The sequence below is a fragment of the Physella acuta genome, unplaced genomic scaffold (assembly GCF_028476545.2).
Source record: "Physella acuta isolate Inbredline_101_S28 unplaced genomic scaffold, ASM2847654v3 ptg000331l, whole genome shotgun sequence".
NCBI classification, from domain to species: Eukaryota; Metazoa; Mollusca; class Gastropoda; family Physidae; genus Physella; species Physella acuta.
In genome coordinates, this window is record NW_026731850.1 from 208,794 (window position 1) to 231,187 (window position 22,394).

Genomic DNA, 22,394 nt, shown 5'->3' on the forward strand with positions numbered 1-22,394 from the left:
GGTTATATGTACTGACCCATCAGTGAGATGGGTTATATGTACTGACCATCAGTGAGATGGGTTATATGTACTGACCCATCAGTGAGATGGGTTATATGTACTGACCATCAGTGAGATGGGTTATATGTACTGACCATCAGTGAGATGGGTTATATGTACTGACCATGATTTGAGATGGGTTATATGTACTGACCATGATTTGAGATGGGTTATATGTACTGACCATCAGTGAGATGGGTTATATGTACTGACCATGATTTGAGATGGGTTATATGTACTGACCCATCAGTGAGATGGGTTATATGTACTGACCCATCAGTGAGATGGGTTATATGTACTGACCATAAGTGAGATGGGTTATATGTACTGACCCATCAGTGAGATGGGTTATATGTACTGACCATCAGTGAGATGGGTTATATGTACTGACCATCAGTGAGATGGGTTATATGTACTGATAATGAGTGTGATGGGTATATGTACTGACCATGATTTGAGATGGGTTATATGTACTGACCCATCAGTGAGATGGGTTATATGTACTGACCCATCAGTGAGATGGGTTATATGTACTGACCATCAGTGAAATGGGTTATATGTACTGACCATGATTTGAGATGGGTTATATGTACTGACCATCAGTGAGATGGGTTATATGTACTGACCATGAGTGTGATGGGTTATATGTACTGACCATGATTTGAGATGGGTTATATGTACTGACCATGATTTGAGATGGGTTATATGTACTGACCATGATTTGAGATGGGTTATATGTACTGACCATCAGTGAGATGGGTTATATGTACTGACCATAAGTGAGATGGGTTATATGTACTGACCATGATTTGAGATGGGTTATATGTACTGACCATCAGTGAGATGGGTTATATGTACTGACCATAAGTGAGATGGGTTATATGTACTGACCATCAGTGAGATGGGTTATATGTACTGACCATCATTTGAGATGGGTTATATGTACTGACCATGATTTGAGATGGGTTATATGTACTGACCATGATTTGAGATGGGTTATATGTACTGACCATCAGTGAGATGGGTTATATGTACTGACCATGATTTGAGATGGGTTATATGTACTGACCCATCAGTGAGATGGGTTATATGTACTGACCCATCAGTGAGATGGGTTATATGTACTGACCATTAGTGAGATGGGTTATATGTACTGACCCATCAGTGAGATGGGTTATATGTACTGACCATCAGTGAGATGGGTTATATGTACTGACCATCAGTGAGATGGGTTATATGTACTGATGATGAGTGTGATGGGTTATATGTACTGACCATGATTTGAGATGGGTTATATGTACTGACCCATCAGTGAGATGGGTTATATGTACTGACCCATCAGTGAGATGGGTTATATGTACTGACCATAAGTGAGATGGGTTATATGTACTGACCCATCAGTGAGATGGGTTATATGTACTGACCATCAGTGAGATGGGTTATATGTACTGACCATCAGTGAGATGGGTTATATGTACTGATAATGAGTGTGATGGGTTATATGTACTGACCATCATTTGAGATGGGTTATATGTACTGACCATCAGTGAGATGGGTTATATGTACTGACCATCATTTGAGATGGGTTATATGTACTGACCATCAGTGAGATGGGTTGTATGTACTGACCATCAGTGAGATGGGTTATATGTACTGACCATCAGTGAGATGGGTTATATGTACTGACCATCAGTGAGATGGGTTATATGTACTGACCATCAGTGAAATGGGTTATATGTACTGACCATCAGTGAGATGGGTTATATGTACTGACCATGATTTGAGATGGGTTATATGTACTGACCATGATTTGAGATGGGTTATATGTACTGACCATGATTTGAGATGGGTTATATGTACTGACCATCATTTGAGATGGGTTATATGTACTGACCATGATTTGAGATGGGTTATATGTACTGACCATCATTTGAGATGGGTTATATGTACTGATAATGAGTGTGATGGGTTATATGTACTGACCATCATTTGAGATGGGTTATATGTACTGACCATCAGTGAGATGGGTTATATGTACTGACCATCATTTGAGATGGGTTATATGTACTGACCATCAGTGAGATGGGTTATATGTACTGACCATGATTTGAGATGGGTTATATGTACTGACCATGATTTGAGATGGGTTATATGTACTGACCATGATTTGAGATGGGTTATATGTACTGACCCATCAGTGAGATGGGTTATATGTAGTGACCATCAGTGAGATGGGTTATATGTACTGACCATCAGTGAGATGGGTTATATGTACTGACCATGAGTGTGATGGGTTATATGTACTGACCATCATTTGAGATGGGTTATATGTACTGACCATCAGTGAGATGGGTTATATGTACTGACCATCATTTGAGATTGGATATATGTAATGACCATCAGTGAGATGGGTTATATGTACTGACCATCAGTGAGATGGGTTATATGTACTGACCATGATTTGAGATGGGTTATATGTACTGACCATCAGTGAGATGGGTTATATGTACTGACCATGAGTCTGATGGGTTATATGTACTGACCATGATTTGAGATGGGTTATATGTACTGACCATGATATGAGATGGGTTATATGTACTGACCATGATTTGAGATGGGTTATATGTACTGACCATAAGTGAGATGGGTTATATGTACTGACCATAAGTGAGATGGGTTATATGTACTGACCATGATTTGAGATGTGTTATATGTACTGACCATCAGTGAGATGGGTTATATGTACTGACCATAAGTGAGATGGGTTATATGTACTGACCATCAGTGAGATGGGTTATATGTACTGACCATCATTTGAGATGGGTTATATGTACTGACCATGATTTGAGATGGGTTATATGTACTGACTATGATTTGAGATGGGTTATATGTACTGACCATCAGTGAGATGGGTTATATGTACTGACCATGATTTGAGATGGGTTATATGTACTGACCATCAGTGAGATGGGTTATATGTACTGACCATCATTTGAGATGGGTTATATGTACTGACCATCAGTGAGATGGGTTATATGTACTGACCATGATTTGTGATGGGTTATATGTACTGACCATGATTTGAGTTGGGTTATATGTACTGACCATGATTTGAGATGGGTTATATGTACTGAAAATGATTTGAGATGGGTTATATGTACTGACCATGATTTGAGATGGGTTATATGTACTGACCATGATTTGAGATGGGTTATATGTACTGACCATGATTTGAGATGGGTTATATGTACTGACCATAATTTGAGATGGGTTATATGTACTGACCATGATTTGAGATGGGTTATATGTACTGACCATGATTTGAGATGGGTTATATGTACTGACCATCAGTGAGATGGGTTATATGTACTGACCGTCAGTGAGATGGGTTATATGTACTGACCCATCAGTGAGATGGGTTATATGTACTGACCCATCAGTGAGATGGGTTATATGTACTGACCATTAGTGAGATGGGTTATATGTACTGACCCATCAGTGAGATGGGTTATATGTACTGACCATCAGTGAGATGGGTTATATGTACTGACCATCAGTGAGATGGGTTATATGTACTGACCATGAGTGCGATGGGTTATATGTACTGACCATCATTTGAGATGGGTTATATGTACTGACCATCAGTGAGATGGGTTATATGTACTGACCATCATTTGAGATTGGTTATATGTAATGACCATCAGTGAGATGGGTTATATGTACTGACCATCAGTGAGATGGGTTATATGTACTGACCATCAGTGAGATGGGTTATATGTACTGACCATCAGTGAGATGGGTTATATGTACTGACCATCAGTGAGATGGGTTATATGTACTGACCATGATTTGAGATGGGTTATATGTACTGACCATCAGTGAGATGGGTTATATGTACTGACCATCAGTGAGATGGGTTATATGTACTGACCCATCAGTGAGATGGGTTTTATTTACTGACCATCAGTGAGATGGGTTATATGTACTGACCATCAGTGAGATGGGTTATATGTACTGACCATCAGTGAGATGGGTTATATGTACTGACCATCAGTGAGATGGGTTATATGTACTGACCCATGAGTGAGATGGGTTATATGTACTGACCCATGAGTGATATGGGTTATATGTACTGACCATCAGTGAAATGGGTTATATGTACTGACCATCAGTGAGATGGGTTATATGTACTGACCATCATTTGAGATGGGTTATATGTACTGACCATGATTTGAGATGGGTTTTATGTACTGACCATCAGCGAGATGGGTTATATGTACTGACCATCAGTGAGATGGGTTATATGTACTGACCATCATTGAGATGGGTTATATGTACTGACCATGATTTGAGATGGGTTATATGTACTGACCATGATTTGAGATGGGTTATATGTACTGACCATCAGTGAGATGGGTTATATGTACTGACCATAAGTGAGATGGGTTATATGTACTGACCATGATTTGAGATGGGTTATATGTAAAGACCAGCAGTGAGATGGGTTATATGTACTGACCATAAGTGAGATGGGTTATATGTACTAACCATCAGTGAGATGGGTTATATGTAATAACCATGATTTGAGATGGGTTATATGTACTGACCATGATTTGAGATGGGTTATATGTACTGACCATGATTTGAGATGGGTTATATGTACTGACCATCAGTGAGATGGGTTATATGTACTGACCATGATTTGAGATGGGTTATATGTACTGACCATCAGTGAGATGGGTTATATGTACTGACCATCATTTGAGATGGGTTATATGTACTGACCATCAGTGAGATGGGTTATATGTACTGACCATGATTTGAGATGGGTTATATGTACTGAACATCATTTGAGATGGGTTATATGTACTGACCATCAGTGAGATGGGTTATATGTACTGACCATGATTTGAGATATGTTATATGTACTGACCATCATTTGAGATGGGTTATATGTACTGACCATCAGTGAGATGGGTTATATGTACTGATCATCAGTGAGATGGGTTATATGTACTGACCATGATTTGAGATGGGTTATATGTACTGACAATCATTTGAGATGGGTTATATGTACTGACCATGATTTGAGATGGGTTATATGTACTGACCATCAGTGAGATGGGTTATATGTACTGACCATCAGTGAGATGGGTTATATGTACTGACCATCATTTGAGATGGGTTATATGTACTGACCATCATTTGAGATGGGTTATATGTACTGACCATAAGTGAGATGGGTTATATGTACTGACCTTCAGTGAGATGGGTTATATGTACTGACCATCATTTGAGATGGGTTATATGTACTGACCATCAGTGAGATGGGTTATATGTTCTGACCATGATTTGAGATGGGTTATATGTACTGACCATGATTTGAGATGGGTTATATGTACTGACCATCAGTGAGATGGGTTATATGTACTGACCATCAGTGAGATGGGTTATATGTACTGACCATGATTTGAGATGGGTTATATGTACTGACCATGATTTGAGATGGGTTATATGTACTGACCATGATTTGAGATGGGTTATATGTACTGACCATCATTTGAGATGGGTTATATGTACTGACCATGATTTGAGATGGGTTATATGTACTGACCATGATTTGAGATGGGTTATATATACTGACCATGATTTGAGATGGGTTATATGTACTGACCATGATTTGAGATGGGTTATATGTACTGACCATGATTTGAGATGGGTTATATGTACTGACCATCAGTGAGATGGGTTATATGTACTGACCATCATTTTAGATGGGTTATATGTACTGACCATCAGTGAGATGGGTTTTATGTACTGACCATCAGTGAGATGGGTTATATGTACTGACCCATCAGTGAGATGGGTTATATGTACTGACCATGATTTGAGATGGGTTATATGTACTGACCATCAGTGAGATGGGTTATATGTACTGACCATCATTTGAGATGGGTTATATGTACTGACCATCAGTGAGATGGGTTATATGTACTGACCATGAGTGTGATGGGTTATATGTACTGACCATGATTTGAGATGGGTTATATGTACTGACCATCAGTGAGATGGGTTATATGTACTGACCATCATTTGAGATTGGTTATATGTACTGACCATCAGTGAGATGGGTTATATGTACTGACCATCAGTGAGATGGGTTATATGTACTGACCATCAGTGAGATGGGTTATATGTACTGACCATCAGTGAGATGGGTTATATGTACTGACCATCAGTGAGATGGGTTATATGTACTGACCATCATTGAGATGGGTTATATGTACTGACCATCAGTGAGATGGGTTATATGTACTGACCATCAGTGAGATGGGTTATATGTACTGACCCATCAGTGAGATGGGTTTTATTTACTGACCATCAGTGAGATGGGTTATATGTACTGACCATCAGTGAGATGGGTTATATGTACTGACCATCAGTGAGATGTGTTATATGTACTGACCATCAGTGAGATGGGTTATATGTACTGACCCATGAGTGAGATGGGTTATATGTACTGACCCATGAGTGATATGGGTTATATGTACTGACCATCAGTGAAATGGGTTATATGTACTGACCATCAGTGAGATGGGTTATATGTACTGACCATCATTTGAGATGGGTTATATGTACTGACCATGATTTGAGATGGGTTATATGTACTGACCATCAGTGAGATGGGTTATATGTACTGACCATCAGTGAGATGGGTTATATGTACTGACCATCATTGAGATGGGTTATATGTACTGACCATGATTTGAGATGGGTTATATGTACTGACCATGATTTGAGATGGGTTATATGTACTGACCATCAGTGAGATGGGTTATATGTACTGACCATAAGTGAGATGGGTTATATGTACTGACCATGATTTGAGATGGGTTATATGTAAAGACCAGCAGTGAGATGGGTTATATGTACTGACCATAAGTGAGATGGGTTATATGTACTAACCATCAGTGAGATGGGTTATATGTAATAACCATCATTTGAGATGGGTTATATGTACTGACCATGATTTGAGATGGGTTATATGTACTGACCATGATTTGAGATGGGTTATATGTACTGACCATCAGTGAGATGGGTTATATGTACTGACCATGATTTGAGATGGGTTATATGTACTGACCATCAGTGAGATGGGTTATATGTACTGACCATCATTTGAGATGGGTTATATGTACTGACCATCAGTGAGATGGGTTATATGTACTGACCATGATTTGAGATGGGTTATATGTACTGAACATCATTTGAGATGGGTTATATGTACTGACCATCAGTGAGATGGGTTATATGTACTGACCATGATTTGAGATGGGTTATATGTACTGACCATCATTTGAGATGGGTTATATGTACTGACCATCAGTGAGATGGGTTATATGTACTGATCATCAGTGAGATGGGTTATATGTACTGACCATCATTTGAGATGGGTTATATGTACTGACCATCAGTGAGATGGGTTATATGTACTGACCATGATTTGAGATGGGTTATATGTACTGACCATGATTTGAGATGGGTTATATGTACTGACCATCAGTGAGATGGGTTATATGTACTGACCATCAGTGAGATGGGTTATATGTACTGACCATGATTTGAGATGGGTTATATGTACTGACCATGATTTGAGATGGGTTATATGTACTGACCATGATTTGAGATGGGTTATATGTACTGACCATCATTTGAGATGGGTTATATGTACTGACCATGATTTGAGATGGGTTATATGTACTGACCATGATTTGAGATGGGTTATATGTACTGACCATGATTTGAGATGGGTTATATGTACTGACCATGATTTGAGATGGGTTATATGTACTGACCATGATTTGAGATGGGTTATATGTACTGACCATCAGTGAGATGGGTTATATGTACTGACCATCATTTGAGATGGGTTATATGTACTGACCATCAGTGAGATGGGTTTTATGTACTGACCATCAGTGAGATGGGTTATATGTACTGACCCATCAGTGAGATGGGTTATATGTACTGACCATGATTTGAGATGGGTTATATGTACTGACTATGATTTGAGATGGGTTATATGTACTGACCATCAGTGAGATGGGTTATATGTACTGACCATCATTTGAGATGGGTTATATGTACTGACCATCAGTGAGATGGGTTATATGTACTGACCATGAGTGTGATGGGTTATATGTACTGACCATGATTTGAGATGGGTTATATGTACTGACCATGATTTGAGATGGGTTATATGTACTGACCATGATTTGAGATGGGTTATATGTACTGACCATGATTTGAGATGGGTTATATGTACTGACCATGATTTGAGATGGGTTATATGTACTGACCATCAGTGAGATGGGTTATATGTACTGACCATAAGTGAGATGGGTTATATGTACTGACCAAGATTTGAGATGGGTTATATGTACTGACCATCAGTGAGATGGGTTATATGTACTGACCATAAGTGAGATGGGTTATATGTACTGACCATCAGTGAGATGGGTTATATGTACTGACCATGATTTGAGATGGGTTATATGTACTGACCATGATTTGAGATGGGTTATATGTACTGACCATGATTTGAGATGGGTTATATGTACTGACCATCAGTGAGATGGGTTATATGTACTGACCATGATTTGAGATGGGTTATATGTACTGACCATCAGTGAGATGGGTTATATGTACTGACCATCATTTGAGATGGGTTATATGTACTGACCCATCAGTGAGATGGGTTATATGTACTGACCATCAGTGATATGGGTTATATGTACTGACCATCAGTGAGATGGGTTATATGTACTGACCATCATTTGAGATGGGTTATATGTACTGACCCATAAGTGAGATGGGTTATATGTACTGACCATCAGTGAGATGGGTTATATGTACTGACCATCATTTGAGATGGGTTATATGTACTGACCATCAGTGAGATGGGTTATATGTACTGACCATGATTTGAGATGGGTTATATGTACTGACCATGATTTGAGATGGGTTATATGTACTGACCATAAGTGAGATGGGTTATAAGTACTGACCATCAGTGAGATGGGTTATATGTACTGACCATCATTTGAGATGGGTTATATGTACTGACCATCAGTGAGATGGGTCAAATGTACTGACCATGATTTGAGAAGGGTTATATGTACTGACCATCATTTGAGATGGGTTATATGTACTGACCATGATTTGAGATGGGTTATATGTACTGACCATGATTTGAGATGGGTTATATGTACTGACCATGATTTGAGATGGGTTATATGTACTGACCCATCAGTGAGATGGGTTATATGTACTGACAATGATTTGAGATGGGTTATATGTACTGACCATGATTTGAGATGGGTTATATGTACTGACCATGATTTGAGATGGGTTATATGTAATGACCATGATTTGAGATGGGTTATATGTACTGACCATGATTTGAGATGGGTTATATGTACTGACCATGATTTGAGATGGGTTATATGTACTGACCATGATTTGAGATGGGTTATATGTACTGACCATGATTTGAGATGGGTTATATGTACTGACCATGATTTGAGATGGGTTATATGTACTGACCATGATTTGAGATGGGTTATATGTACTGACCATGATTTGAGATGGGTTATATGTACTGACCATCATTTGAGATGGGTTATATGTACTGACCATCAGTGAGATGGGTTATATGTACTGACCATCAGTGAGATGGGTTATATGTACTGACCCATAAGTGAGATGGGTTATAAGTACTGACCATCAGTGAGATGGGTTATATGTACTGACCATCATTTGAGATGGGTTATATGTACTGACCATCAGTGAGATGGGTCAAATGTACTGACCATGATTTGAGAAGGGTTATATGTACTGACCATCATTTGAGATGGGTTATATGTACTGACCATGATTTGAGATGGGTTATATGTACTGACCATGATTTGAGATGGGTTATATGTACTGACCATGATTTGAGATGGGTTATATGTACTGACCCATCAGTGAGATGGGTTATATGTACTGACAATGATTTGAGATGGGTTATATGTACTGACCATGATTTGAGATGGGTTATATGTACTGACCATGATTTGAGATGGGTTATATGTACTGACCATGATTTGAGATGGGTTATATGTACTGACCATGATTTGAGATGGGTTATATGTACTGACCATCATTTGAGATGGGTTATATGTACTGACCATCAGTGAGATGGGTTATATGTACTGACCATCAGTGAGATGGGTTATATGTACTGACCCATGAGTGAGATGGGTTATATGTACTGACCCATGAGTGAGATGGGTTATATGTACTGACCATGATTTGAGATGGGTTATATGTACTGACCATCAGTGAGATGGGTTATATGTACTGACCATGATTTGAGATGGGTTATATGTACTGACCATGATTTGAGATGGGTTATATGTACTGACCATGATTTGAGATGGGTTATATGTACTGACCATCAGTGAGATGGGTTATATGTACTGACCATCATTTGAGATGGGTTATATGTACTGACCATCAGTGAGATGGGTTATATGTACTGACCATGATTTGAGATGGGTTATATGTACTGACCATGATTTGAGATGGGTTATATGTACTGACCATCAGTGAGATGTGTTATATGTACTGACCATGATTTGAGATGGGTTATATGTACTGACCATCATTTGATATGGGTTATATGTACTGACCATCATTTGAGATGGGTTATATGTACTGACCATGATTTGAGATGGGTTATATGTACTGACCATCATTTGAGATGGGTTATATGTACTGATCATGATTTCAGATGGGTTATATGTACTGACCATCAGTGAGATGGGTTATATGTACTGACCATGATTTGAGATGGGTTATATGTACTGACCATAAGTGAGATGGGTTATATGTACTGACCATCAGTGAGATGGGTTATATGTACTGACCATCAGTGAGATGGGTTATATGTACTGACCATGATTTGAGATGGGTTATATGTACTGACCATGATTTGAGATGGGTTATATGTACTTACCATCATTTGAGATGGGTTATATCTACTGACCATGATTTGAGATGGGTTATATGTACTGACCATGATTTGAGATGGGTTATATGTACTGACCATGATTTGAGATGGGTTATATGTACTGACCATCATTTGAGATGGGTTATATGTACTGACCATGATTTGAGATGGGTTATATGTACTGACCATCATTTGAGATGGGTTATATGTACTGACCATGATTTGAGATGGGTTATATGTACTGACCATCAGTGAGATGGGTTATATGTACTGACCCATCAGTGAGATGGGTTATATGTACTGACCATGATTTGAGATGGGTTATATGTACTGACCATGATTTGAGATGGGTTATATGTACTGACCATCATTTGAGATGGGTTATATGTACTGACCATAAGTGAGATGGGTTATATGTACTGACCATGATTTGAGATGGGTTATATGTACTGACCATGATTTGAGATGGGTTATATGTACTGACCATGATTTGAGATGAGTTATATGTACTGACCATCAGTGAGATGGGTTATATGTACTGACCATCATTTCATACGGGTTATATGTACTGACCATCATTTCATACGGGTTATATGTACTGACCATCAGTGAGATGGGTTATATGTACTGACCATGAGTGTGATGGGTTATATGTACTGACCATCATTTGAGATGGGTTATATGTACTGACCATCAGTGAGATGGGTTATATGTACTGACCATCATTTGAGATTGGTTATATGTAATGACCATCAGTGAGATGGGTTATATGTACTGACCATCAGTGAGATGGGTTATATGTACTGACCATCAGTGAGATCGGTTATATGTACTGACCATCAGTGAGATGGGTTATATGTACTGACCATCAGTGAGATGGGTTATATGTACTGACCATCATTGAGATGGGTTATATGTACTGACCATCAGTGAGATGGGTTATATGTACTGACCATCAGTGAGATGGGTTATATGTACTGACCCATCAGTGAGATGGGTTTTATTTACTGACCATCAGTGAGATGGGTTATATGTACTGACCATCAGTGTTATGGGTTATATGTACTGACCATCAGTGAGATGGGTTATATGTACTGACCATCAGTGAGATGGGTTATATGTACTGACCCATGAGTGAGATGGGTTATATGTACTGACCCATGAGTGATATGGGTTATATGTACTGACCATCAGTGAAATGGGTTATATGTACTGACCATCAGTGAGATGGGTTATATGTACTGACCATCATTTGAGATGGGTTATATGTACTGACCATGATTTGAGATGGGTTATATGTACTGACCATCAGTGAGATGGGTTATATGTACTGACCATCAGTGAGATGGGTTATATGTACTGACCATCATTGAGATGGGTTATATGTACTGACCATGATTTGAGATGGGTTATATGTACTGACCATGATTTGAGATGGGTTATATGTACTGACCATCAGTGAGATGGGTTATATGTACTGACCATAAGTGAGATGGGTTATATGTACTGACCATGATTTGAGATGGGTTATATGTAAAGACCAGCAGTGAGATGGGTTATATGTACTGACCATAAGTGAGATGGGTTATATGTACTAACCATCAGTGAGATGGGTTATATGTAATAACCATCATTTGAGATGGGTTATATGTACTGACCATGATTTGAGATGGGTTATATGTACTGACCATGATTTGAGATGGGTTATATGTACTGACCATCAGTGAGATGGGTTATATGTACTGACCATGATTTGAGATGGGTTATATGTACTGACCATCAGTGAGATGGGTTATATGTACTGACCATCATTTGAGATGGGTTATATGTACTGACCATGATTTGAGATGGGTTATATGTACTGACCATAAGTGAGATGGGTTATAAGTACTGACCATCAGTGAGATGGGTTATATGTACTGACCATCATTTGAGATGGGTTATATGTACTGACCATCAGTGAGATGGGTCAAATGTACTGACCATGATTTGAGAAGGGTTATATGTACTGACCATCATTTGAGATGGGTTATATGTACTGACCATGATTTGAGATGGGTTATATGTACTGACCATGATTTGAGATGGGTTATATGTACTGACCATGATTTGAGATGGGTTATATGTACTGACCCATTAGTGAGATGGGTTATATGTACTGACCATGATTTGAGATGGGTTATATGTACTGACCATGATTTGAGATGGGTTATATGTACTGACCCATCAGTGAGATGGGTTATATGTACTGACCATGATTTGAGATGGGTTATATGTACTGACCATGATTTGAGATGGGTTATATGTACTGACCATGATTTGAGATGGGTTATATGTACTGACCATGATTTGAGATGGGTTATATGTACTGACCATGATTTGAGATGGGTTATATGTAATGACCATCAGTGAGATGGGTTATATGTACTGACCATCATTTGAGATGGGTTATATGTACTGACCATCAGTGAGATGGGTTATATGTACTGACCATCAGTGAGATGGGTTATATGTACTGACCCATGAGTGAGATGGGTTATATGTACTGACCCATGAGTGAGATGGGTTATATGTACTGACCATGATTTGAGATGGGTTATATGTACTGACCATCAGTGAAATGGGTTATATGTACTGACCATCAGTGAGATGGGTTATATGTACTGACCATGATTTGAGATGGGTTATATGTACTGACCATGATTTGAGATGGGTTATATGTACTGACCATGATTTGAGATGGGTTATATGTACTGACCATCAGTGAGATGGGTTATATGTACTGACCATCATTTGAGATGGGTTATATGTACTGACCATCAGTGAGATGGGTTATATGTACTGACCATCAGTGAGATGGGTTATATGTACTGACCATGATTTGAGATGGGTTATATGTACTGACCATCATTTGATATGGGTTATATGTACTGACCATCATTTGAGATGGGTTATATGTACTGACCATCATTTGATATGGGTTATATGTACTGACCATCATTTGAGATGGGTTATATGTACTGACCATGATTTCAGATGGGTTATATGTACTGACCATCAGTGAGATGGGTTATATGTACTGACCATGATTTGAGATGGGTTATATGTACTGACCATAAGTGAGATGGGTTATATGTACTGACCATCAGTGAGATGGGTTATATGTACTGACCATCAGTGAGATGGGTTATATGTACTGACCATGATTTGAGATGGGTTATATGTACTTACCATCATTTGAGATTGGTTATATCTACTGACCATGATTTGAGATGGGTTATATGTACTGACCATGATTTGAGATGGGTTATATGTACTGACCATGATTTGAGATGGGTTATATGTACTGACCATGATTTGAGATGGGTTATATGTACTGACCATGATTTGAGATGGGTTATATGTACTGACCATCATTTGAGATGGGTTATATGTACTGACCATGATTTGAGATGGGTTATATGTACTGACCATCATTTGAGATGGGTTATATGTACTGACCATGATTTGAGATGGGTTATATGTACTGACCATCAGTGAGATGGGTTATATGTACTGACCCATCAGTGAGATGGGTTATTTGTACTGACCATGATTTGAGATGGGTTATATGTACTGACCATGATTTGAGATGGGTTATATGTACTGACCATCATTTGAGATGGGTTATATGTACTGACCATAAGTGAGATGGGTTATATGTACTGACCATGATTTGAGATGGGTTATATGTACTGACCATGATTTGAGATGGGTTATATGTACTGACCATGATTTGAGATGAGTTATATGTACTGACCATCAGTGAGATGGGTTATATGTACTGACCATCATTTCATACGGGTTATATGTACTGACCATCAGTGAGATGGGTTATATGTACTGACCATGAGTGTGATGGGTTATATGTACTGACCATCAGTGAGATGGGTTATATGTACTGACCCATGAGTGAGATGGGTTATATGTACTGACCATGATTTGAGATGGGTTATATGTACTGACCATGATTTAAATGAGTTATATGTACTGACCATCAGTGAGATGGGTTATATGTACTGACCATCATTTAAGATGGGTTATATGTACTGACCATGATTTGAGATGGGTTATATGTACTAACCATCAGTGAGATGGGTTATATGTACTGACCATCAGTGAGATGGGTTATATGTACTGACCATCATTGTGATGGGTTATATGTACTGACCATGATTTGAGATGTGTTATATGTACTGACCATGATTTGAGATGGGTTATATGTACTGACCATCAGTGAGATGGGTTATATGTACTGACCATAAGTGAGATGGGTTATATGTACTGACCATGATTTGAGATGGGTTATATGTAAAGACCAGCAGTGAGATGGGTTATATGTACTGACCATAAGTGAGATGGGTTATATGTACTAACCATCAGTGAGATGGGTTATATGTAATAACCATCATTTGAGATGGGTTATATGTACTGACCATGATTTGAGATGGGTTATATGTACTGACCATGATTTGAGATGGGTTATATGTACTGACCATCAGTGAGATGGGTTATATGTACTGACCATGATTTGAGATGGGTTATATGTACTGACCATCAGTGAGATGGGTTATATGTACTGACCATCATTTGAGATGGGTTATATGTACTGACCATCAGTGAGATGGGTTATATGTACTGACCATGATTTGAGATGGGTTATATGTACTGAACATCATTTGAGATGGGTTATATGTACTGACCATCAGTGAGATGGGTTATATGTACTGACCATGATTTGAGATGGGTTATATGTACTGACCATCATTTGAGATGGGTTATATGTACTGACCATCAGTGAGATGGGTTATATGTACTGATCATCAGTGAGATGGGTTATATGTACTGACCATGATTTGAGATGGGTTATATGTACTGACCATCATTTGAGATGGGTTATATGTACTGACCATGATTTGAGATGGGTTATATGTACTGACCATCAGTGAGATGGGTTATATGTACTGACCATCAGTGAGATGGGTTATATGTACTGACCATCATTTGAGATGTGTTATATGTACTGACCATCATTTGAGATGGGTTATATGTACTGACCATAAGTGAGATGGGTTATATGTACTGACCTTCAGTGAGATGGGTTATATGTACTGACCATCATTTGAGATGGGTTATATGTACTGACCATCAGTGAGATGGGTTATATGTACTGACCATGATTTGAGATGGGTTATATGTACTGACCATGATTTCAGATGGGTTATATGTACTGACCATCAGTGAGATGGGTTATATGTACTGACCATCAGTGAGATGTGATATATGTACTGACCATGATTTGAGATGGGTTATATGTACTGACCATGATTTGAGATGGGTTATATGTACTGACCATGATTTGAGATGGGTTATATGTACTGACCATCATTTGAGATGGGTTATATGTACTGACCATGATTTGAGATGGGTTATATGTACTGACCATGATTTGAGATGGGTTATATGTACTGACCATGATTTGAGATGGGTTATATGTACTGACCATGATTTGAGATGGGTTATATGTACTGACCATGATTTGAGATGGGTTATATGTACTGACCATCAGTGAGATGGGTTATATGTACTGACCATCATTTGAGATGGGTAAAATGTACTGACCATCAGTGAGATGGGTTTTATGTACTGACCATCATTGAGATGGGTTATATGTACTGACCCATCAGTGAGATGGGTTATATGTACTGACCATGATTTGAGATGGGTTATATGTACTGACTATGATTTGAGATGGGTTATATGTACTGACCATCAGTGAGATGGGTTATATGTACTGACCATCATTTGAGATGGGTTATATGTACTGACCATCAGTGAGATGGGTTATATGTACTGACCATGAGTGTGATGGGTTAAATGTACTGACCATGATTTGAGATGGGTTATATGTACTGACCATCAGTGAGATGGGTTATATGTACTGACCATGATTTGAGATGGGTTATATGTACTGACCATGATTTGAGATGGGTTATATGTACTGACCATGATTTGAGATGGGTTATATGTACTGACCATCAGTGAGATGGGTTATATGTACTGACCATCAGTGAGATGGGTTATATGTACTGACCATGATTTGAGATGGGTTATATGTACTGACCATGATTTGAGATGGGTTATATGTACTGACCATGATTTGAGATGGGTTATATGTACTGACCATGATTTGAGATGGGTTATATGTACTGACCATCAGTGAGATGGGTTATATGTACTGACCATGATTTGAGATGGGTTATATGTACTGACCATGATTTGAGATGGGTTATATGTACTGACCATCATTTGAGATGGGTTATATGTACTGACCATCAGTGAGATGGGTCAAATGTACTGACCATGATTTGAGAAGGGTTATATGTACTGACCATCATTTGAGATGGGTTATATGTACTGACCATGATTTGAGATGGGTTATATGTACTGACCATGATTTGAGATGGGTTATATGTACTGACCATGATTTGAGATGGGTTATATGTACTGACCCATCAGTGAGATGGGTTATATGTACTGACCATGATTTGAGATGGGTTATATGTACTGACCATGATTTGAGATGGGTTATATGTACTGACCCATCAGTGAGATGGGTTATATGTACTGACCATGATTTGAGATGGGTTATATGTACTGACCATGATTTGAGATGGGTTATATGTACTGACCATCATTTGAGATGGGTTATATGTACTGACCATCAGTGAGATGGGTTATATGTACTGATCATCAGTGAGATGGGTTATATGTACTGACCATGATTTGAGATGGGTTATATGTACTGACCATCATTTGAGATGGGTTATATGTACTGACCATGATTTGAGATGGGTTATATGTACTGACCATCAGTGAGATGGGTTATATGTACTGACCATCAGTGAGATGGGTTATATGTACTGACCATCATTTGAGATGGGTTATATGTACTGACCATCATTTGAGATGGGTTATATGTACTGACCATAAGTGAGATGGGTTATATGTACTGACCTTCAGTGAGATGGGTTATATGTACTGACCATCATTTGAGATGGGTTATATGTACTGACCATCAGTGAGATGGGTTATATGTACTGACCATGATTTGAGATGGGTTATATGTACTGACCATGATTTCAGATGGGTTATATGTACTGACCATCAGTGAGATGGGTTATATGTACTGACCATCAGTGAGATGTGATATATGTACTGACCATGATTTGAGATGGGTTATATGTACTGACCATGATTTGAGATGGGTTATATGTACTGACCATGATTTGAGATGGGTTATATGTACTGACCATCATTTGAGATGGGTTATATGTACTGACCATGATTTGAGATGGGTTATATGTACTGACCATGATTTGAGATGGGTTATATGTACTGACCATGATTTGAGATGGGTTATATGTACTGACCATGATTTGAGATGGGTTATATGTACTGACCATGATTTGAGATGGGTTATATGTACTGACCATCAGTGAGATGGGTTATATGTACTGACCATCATTTGAGATGGGTAAAATGTACTGACCATCAGTGAGATGGGTTTTATGTACTGACCATCATTGAGATGGGTTATATGTACTGACCCATCAGTGAGATGGGTTATATGTACTGACCATGATTTGAGATGGGTTATATGTACTGACTATGATTTGAGATGGGTTATATGTACTGACCATCAGTGAGATGGGTTATATGTACTGACCATCATTTGAGATGGGTTATATGTACTGACCATCAGTGAGATGGGTTATATGTACTGACCATGAGTGTGATGGGTTATATGTACTGACCATGATTTGAGATGGGTTATATGTACTGACCATCAGTGAGATGGGTTATATGTACTGACCATGATTTGAGATGGGTTATATGTACTGACCATGATTTGAGATGGGTTATATGTACTGACCATGATTTGAGATGGGTTATATGTACTGACCATCAGTGAGATGGGTTATATGTACTGACCATCAGTGAGATGGGTTATATGTACTGACCATGATTTGAGATGGGTTATATGTACTGACCATGATTTGAGATGGGTTATATGTACTGACCATGATTTGAGATGGGTTATATGTACTGACCATCAGTGAGATGGGTTATATGTACTGACCATGATTTGAGATGGGTTATATGTACTGACCATGATTTGAGATGGGTTATATGTACTGACCATCATTTGAGATGGGTTATATGTACTGACCATCAGTGAGATGGGTCAAATGTACTGACCATGATTTGAGAAGGGTTATATGTACTGACCATCATTTGAGATGGGTTATATGTACTGACCATGATTTGAGATGGGTTATATGTACTGACCATGATTTGAGATGGGTTATATGTACTGACCATGATTTGAGATTGGTTATATGTACTGACCCATCAGTGAGATGGGTTATATGTACTGACCATGATTTGAGATGGGTTATATGTACTGACCATGATTTGAGATGGGTTATATGTACTGACCCATCAGTGAGATGGGTTATATGTACTGACCATGATTTGAGATGGGTTATATGTACTGACCATGATTTGAGATGGGTTATATGTACTGACCATGATTTGAGATGGGTTATATGTACTGACCATGATTTGAGATGGGTTATATGTACTGACCATGATTTGAGATGGGTTATATGTAATGACCATCAGTGAGATGGGTTATATGTACTGACCATCATTTGAGATGGGTTATATGTACTGACCATCAGTGAGATGGGTTATATGTACTGACCATCAGTGAGATGGGTTATATGTACTGACCCATGAGTGAGATGGGTTATATGTACTGACCCATGAGTGAGATGGGTTATATGTACTGACCATGATTTGAGATGGGTTATATGTACTGACCATCAGTGAAATGGGTTATATGTACTGACCATCAGTGAGATGGGTTATATGTACTGACCATGATTTGAGATGGGTTATATGTACTGACCATGATTTGAGATGGGTTATATGTACTGACCATGATTTGAGATGGGTTATATGTACTGACCATCAGTGAGATGGGTTATATGTACTGACCATCATTTGAGATGGGTTATATGTACTGACCATCAGTGAGATGGGTTATATGTACTGACCATCAGTGAGATGGGTTATATGTACTGACCATGATTTGAGATGGGTTATATGTACTGACCATCATTTGATATGGGTTATATGTACTGACCATCATTTGAGATGGGTTATATGTACTGACCATCATTTGATATGGGTTATATGTACTGACCATCATTTGAGATGGGTTATATGTACTGACCATGATTTCAGATGGGTTATATGTACTGACCATCAGTGAGATGGGTTATATGTACTGACCATGATTTGAGATGGGTTATATGTACTGACCATAAGTGAGATGGGTTATATGTACTGACCATCAGTGAGATGGGTTATATGTACTGACCATCAGTGAGATGGGTTATATGTACTGACCATGATTTGAGATGGGTTATATGTACTTACCATCATTTGAGATTGGTTATATCTACTGACCATGATTTGAGATGGGTTATATGTACTGACCATGATTTGAGATGGGTTATATGTACTGACCATGATTTGAGATGGGTTATATGTACTGACCATGATTTGAGATGGGTTATATGTACTGACCATGATTTGAGATGGGTTATATGTACTGACCATCATTTGAGATGGGTTATATGTACTGACCATGATTTGAGATGGGTTATATGTACTGACCATCATTTGAGATGGGTTATATGTACTGACCATGATTTGAGATGGGTTATATGTACTGACCATCAGTGAGATGGGTTATATGTACTGACCCATCAGTGAGATGGGTTATTTGTACTGACCATGATTTGAGATGGGTTATATGTACTGACCATGATTTGAGATGGGTTATATGTACTGACCATCATTTGAGATGGGTTATATGTACTGACCATAAGTGAGATGGGTTATATGTACTGACCATGATTTGAGATGGGTTATATGTACTGACCATGATTTGAGATGGGTTATATGTACTGACCATGATTTGAGATGAGTTATATGTACTGACCATCAGTGAGATTTGTTATATGTACTGACCATCATTTCATACGGGTTATATGTACTGACCATCAGTGAGATGGGTTATATGTACTGACCATGAGTGTGATGGGTTATATGTACTGACCATCAGTGAGATGGGTTATATGTACTGACCCATGAGTGAGATGGGTTATATGTACTGACCATGATTTGAGATGGGTTATATGTACTGACCATGATTTAAATGAGTTATATGTACTGACCATCAGTGAGATGGGTTATATGTACTGACCATCATTTGAGATGGGTTATATGTACTGACCATGATTTGAGATGGGTTATATGTACTGACCATCAGTGAGATGGGTTATATGTACTGACCATCAGTGAGATGGGTTATATGTACTGACCATCATTGTGATGGGTTATATGTACTGACCATGATTTGAGATGTGTTATATGTACTGACCATGATTTGAGATGGGTTATATGTACTGACCATAAGTGAGATGGGTTATATGTACTGACCATGATTTGAGATGGGTTATATGTAAAGACCAGCAGTGAGATGGGTTATATGTACTGACCATAAGTGAGATGGGTTATATGTACTAACCATCAGTGAGATGGGTTATATGTAATAACCATCATTTGAGATGGGTTATATGTACTGACCATGATTTGAGATGGGTTATATGTACTGACCATGGTTTGAGATGGGTTATATGTACTGACCATCAGTGAGATGGGTTATATGTACTGACCATGATTTGAGATGGGTTATATGTACTGACCATCCGTGAGATGGGTTATATGTACTGACCATCATTTGAGATGGGTTATATGTACTGACCATCAGTGAGATGGGTTATATGTACTGACCATGATTTGAGATGGGTTATATGTACTGAACATCATTTGAGATGGGTTATATGTACTGACCATCAGTGAGATGGGTTATATGTACTGACCATGATTTGAGATGGGTTATATGTACTGACCATCATTTGAGATGGGTTATATGTACTGACCATCAGTGAGATGGGTTATATGTACTGATCATCAGTGAGATGGGTTATATGTACTGACCATGATTTGAGATGGGTTATATGTACTGACCATCATTTGAGATGGGTTAAATGTACTGACCATGATTTGAGATGGGTTATATGTACTGACCATCAGTGAGATGGGTTATATGTACTGACCA